Source organism: Papilio machaon, chromosome 3, assembly GCF_912999745.1.
Source record: "Papilio machaon chromosome 3, ilPapMach1.1, whole genome shotgun sequence".
Lineage (NCBI taxonomy): Eukaryota > Metazoa > Arthropoda > Insecta > Lepidoptera > Papilionidae > Papilio > Papilio machaon.
This window is the reverse complement of record NC_059988.1, coordinates 6,114,853-6,120,563: the sequence shown is the minus strand read 5'-3', so window position 1 is coordinate 6,120,563 and position 5,711 is coordinate 6,114,853.

Here is a 5,711-nt window from a genome sequence, read left to right as displayed (position 1 = left end):
CTAACATCATATTCTTTAACTATATTTAGCATATTTAATGGGTGTAAACCACTTATAACATTTAGAAAAAATTGGTTTTCATTCCAAGTTGTAGAATTCTGATCAACAGTTAATATACAGTTGGTTGTTTATAAATGACATTGTTACACAATGATAAAACTTGTGCTAATATGACTCATGTCATTTATTTCAAGTTTGAAATGAATAAGCAACTGAGTCTTTCTAGTGCATTACATTTGTTTATTTCATATCTATATTCAATAATCTATAAAGTTTTAATTATAAAAATATTAATCCATCACTATTTGTAATGTTTTATGTTGACTGTGGGTTTTTATTGCTAAAACAAATGTACAAAAACATTTTTTTTTTTCTCTCTGTTTATTAAATGAAAATTTATTGTAACTAACCTCTAGGTAGAGGTGGTCTCAGTCATGTTTTTGTACATGTTTATCAGCAAGCAAACCCTTGGTATATGAACAATAAGTTGATAATTTTATTTTTATTGTAACATGTATATGCATATATCAAAATTTATTATAAATATCATGAGTTTGTTGTCTTTTTTAGTTTGAGAATCTAATAATTCATATTACTGTAGGTAATTTGATCTGTTTTGTTACACTGTAAGGATGAAGCTTGTATAAGAAAATAAATTGTAGTGGCTCATATATTTCTATGTAATTGGCAACAAAGTGTTTGATATGCTTATGAAATATTTCTGTATATATTTGAAATTTATGTTAGATGTAAGTAGTTAAACTGTACCATGGTTATAGTAGGTATTACTCAGCATTTTACATACATTTTGTCAAATATTTTTACAAATTACAGCTAATTGAGAATGGTTATTCAAAATGAGTATTGTTTAATATGTGTAGCCATTTTAAATAGTTTTAGTTACACAGCTATATATATATTTTTTGTTTGGAAACGGTAAATATATGTAAAATATAAAAAAAAAGTTGAATTCTAATAAAGAACACCAAAATTTTCACTTGCCATTTCAAATATTGCATCGGTCAATTTTTTCTTATATTGAATTTGAAGGGCATTTATATAAAACCCCAACATATAGAGAGCTAGAAAGAGAGAGATAAAAAACAAATGTGTACGCTGTAATAATGGTTGCTTTTTATTTTATATTAATAAACAAAAATAAAAAACACATTAATGTTGTTTTAAAAACCATCAAACAAAATATAATTTCTCTTTTAAACCTAAAATTCAACATGTATTTAAGGAATTTCTTCGTTTTATTTTTTTTAGATTTACGGAATCTTAATGTTTATAGCATTTACATTTATACGAGTTCATCGACTCACGACGTCATATTACGTGAATCTAAGCACTTCAACTTAACAAGATTAATCTCTTATGTTGACGTCATGTCGTCTTAATTATTTTATTCAATACTAGCTGTTGCTTGCGGCGTCGTCAACGTGAAATAATAAAACATATCAATTCTAAGCTATCCGTCAAAAGTTCCGTTAAAATTGTTCATCGGATTTGTGGACAGAGACAGAAAAAAAAGCTGTTTTTTATAAATGACCGGTATTATATTTATACCACCATACTTGCCGCCGCCGACACCGATTGTATTCTTCAACGGCGACTACAAACTGCATTCCCTCAACGTCGCTAGAGCTAACGGTACCCACCGTTTGAAGTATTCCGCTTATATGGGCCCTTAAATTCGTACCTTAATTTTCTGTGTGCTTCAATATCTCAGGGACATAAAAAAGATGTCTGCAGTAAGCGAATATGACTTTATATTATTATTAAACCGTATGTAAAAACAAAACAAACGTATCCAGAGCACAAAGGACTGTTCATCAAGATCTGTTAAGTCGATCTGTCTATTTAATCTTTCGCATTTATAATATTAGTAAGATGAAATGAGTTAAAAGCAAGGCAACAATTTGTTCAACGATACTGTATGGGTGGACCTCAATTCAATGAAGGTTACGTGAGTTCATTTAGGATTGAGTTTCAATTATAGCTGTTTTTTCAACGTGACTGAGAGGGAATTCAATATGCTTTAGTGTCCTGTTTCATCTGTGGAAACCAACGATTACAGACGCGCTTGTAGAATGAATATGCTCTTCTAGAATCTAAGACTCATGTAAGAGCAATCTGCTTTTTACGGTATTATAAGGTTTAATACCTACATATGTGTCTTCATTAAAATAATGTTCTACTGCTGTGCTGGTAGAACAGCGCCATCTAGCGGTAAATAGATGAACTATGAGAAAATTCTGTTTTGTTACAATGTGATAGCATTAACTGATGATATTTATACTCCCGATTTTTTTTTATTATAATGAAGAAAATACATCATCACATAAAGAATGAATGATAACTTATTTTGTTTCCGCCTAACGCCACCAAGTGACCTATAAAACACAAGAAAAAAAAACTAATAATTTTTAATCATTAATTTCTGGCACTAACATAAAATCCATACGAACATGTTTAAAGATATTTTGATTTGAATTAGTTTGTAGCAGAAAATATTATAACATTAAACATTTTTTATCAGTTTCCTCATAATATTTTTTTAGTATATATAATTGGTCACTAGATGCCACTAGCTAATACCTAACTTCAAAGTTAGAAAATATTTTGTCTTTTCGATCGTGAAAATTATGTTTTTACATTTTATCATTTGAGGATTATTTCACATTAAGACAGATCATATTTAATATGATCTGATATATCTTTTAAAAGTCTTACTCGTGAAACGAATAACAAATGAGAAAAAACATAACATACGTGGATAAAATCATCCTATCAGTAATAGATGGCGCTGAGAAAACGAAAATCAAGCACCTAAGGTAAAAATTATATTTGCTTGCCATCGTTTCTATTAGGTTTTACTAAATTATTGTATTTAAAAAAATGTAGTCAGTTCTGAATGCGACTTTGTGTCACCATGTCCGTCCACTTGTTATTTTTTAGACCATCCATTCCATTTAGGGAATTACATCTTACAGACGATCGATCTTCCACTATTCTGATTTAAAATATTTAGACTAGTCTTTTGTAAAATGATGGCATTTCACTGGTCGAGCTACCCATGACAACAACAGTAGCGGATCTAACACTTAATCAGTGCTTATTAGACAAATACAATTCGATTCCAGATCAAAATCTACGACAATAAAAACTTGAATCTTTCTTTTGTCACGTGTTTAGCATATACAGCTTTTTTTCTACGATTATGCAACAAAATATTTGTACAATTTTGTACAAATATTTGTGCAATACTATTCAAATACTACGACATTGGTGCGTAGCACTTGTGAGACGCTTTGGAATCAAATATTTATACTGATAATGTTTTTTAAGGATATTTAATTTGTCACTTTTATTTGCTGACCGTTTCCACATATCTTAAAAAGTTAATATTATTAGCTTTACTGCTCTCACGTCAGACAGATTTCAAAGAAATGCACAGATATTAAGATATAATGAGAGTGATGTTTGGTTATCGTTTGCTAAAATATATTTATTTTAAACATTTTTTAATGATTATATAATGTAAACAATATGCAATAATTTGAAATTCACGATACTTTATTTATTTAATCTTTTACTTAACGATACGCTTCATTCTCTTCATAAAAAAATGGTTAATTTTAAAATGTAAACTTTTTATTAAATTTAACTTTAACTGTTTCTAAAACTTTCATCTGTTCCCCTTAAAAATCGCTACAAAATTTTCACTTCATGTATAAATGTACGGGTTTTTATTCTCAGAAATTTTGCATATCAGATAAGGTTACAAACAGTCTCGTGTAGATTTTTACTAATACAATATTTTCCGAATCAAAGCAAAAGAGATTCAAATATAATACAAAATATAATATTTGTTTATGTTAAATGTATTTGGTTATAGAACACATCACAAGAGATTGTCACGTGCGAAAATTTCGCACAAGATTGATCATGAGTTTAGTTTGTCCGTTTTGATAAGATGATTTTTGATAACAACATTTTATACATGTTAACTAAATATGCAATATATATTTTTAAACAAATTCAGCGATTTGCACTAGTTTCGGGTACCTCTTAGAGCGCGAAAAACAAGGGGCGCCGCAGGTCTACGAATTATACAGTCTCACGTACCCTGTTAATCCCCCACCAATTCCAAGAAAATATTGAAAATATTGATAGCGTTAAAATCGGCACTGGATAATAGACAATTAAACGATTATTTAAAACAATAACAAAGCCGGATAAATGTATTACTCACAGAGTACTAAATATACCGAATTATAACTACGCTATAACAGTGATAATTACCCTATCACATAAGGGATGCATTCGACTCGAAACCTCACTAATTAAAATCTGTTACACATTTATGTTACGGGAGGTTTATATTGAATAAGCTAGCCCTTAAGAGATTTCTTACAAATCCCATTAAATAAATTAAATATGTTTTATTCTCTCGTACTTACAGAAGAGCTTTTTTCTATGTTTCTGGTCTTTTAAAAAGGTAAAAATCAAATAAAAATGTCTTTAAATTTGTGTCCCATTGACAAAATCATTTTCATTTCTTCGAGGTAAATATAGTTGTTAGTATCTATGTAAGTACGTAGGTGAGGTTGTATGTCTGTCCGTTCGATTACGACCGCCTGTACCAGCTTGACTTGAGGTTACCCATGAACAGACGTCTCAATCTGGGTTAGAGGTTATTAAATAATTAATACAGATTAAATTTTGGCGACACTTAATCGAATTTACCAATCTATACATTAATCTATACATATTAATAAAATTAGAATGTATGTATGTCATCATCATCATCAGCTCACTATACGTCCCCACCGAGGGGCTCGGAGCCTCCACTAAGTTAGGGGTTACTACGCCATAGTCAACCACGCTGGCCAAGTGCGGGTTGGTTGACTTCACACATATCATTGAATTTCTTCTCAGATATGTGCAGGTTGCATCACGATGTTTTCCTTCACCGTAAGAACGTCAGATAAATGTACATATGTAAATCGAAAAACACATTGGTACATGGCGATATTCGAACCCAGGACCTGCAGATTGCAAGTCAAGTGCTTACTTACCCTTTAGCCACCGACGCTCATGTCTGTATGTAATATCGAGAAAAAAGCAAAAATACGAAATTCATATTTCGTACACGTATTTGCGTTGCTGATAACAAAAAAACACTTTTTTACATATTTTGCTGTCTATATTTCTGCCCGCAAGGCTGACTATTTTCCCGGGTAATCCGGAAAGGCAGAACCGATTTTGAGGGGACTTGAAGATGAAGGGGACGGGAAGCGTTGAGTACCTGAAGTACGCGGGTAGATTATAAGGAGACCTCTTTTTAATTCTGCGCTGACGAAGTCACAGGCTACCACTAGTAACGTAACTTTTCTTTTAATATTTTAATTAAGTATGAGTATTTTTGTACTTATAGGCAAATATATGTGGATAAAAACTATACCGAAAAAGTGGAATTTACAAGTTTACGTGTAATCTGTTGTTTGTCTATGGCTTTGGATTTGGATTGGAACAAGGTTGTAGTAAGATTTGTCTACGTAACACCGTTGTGTATTTCATCAGAGTCATTCATCGGTGGGGTTCGTAAGGGATTTACGGTTTTCAGTCTGCGCATGCGGGCCGGCGTGGGGAGGGCGGGGCGGACGGTAGGCGCGTGCGGGGCACGGGCGGGACGGAGAGGGGCG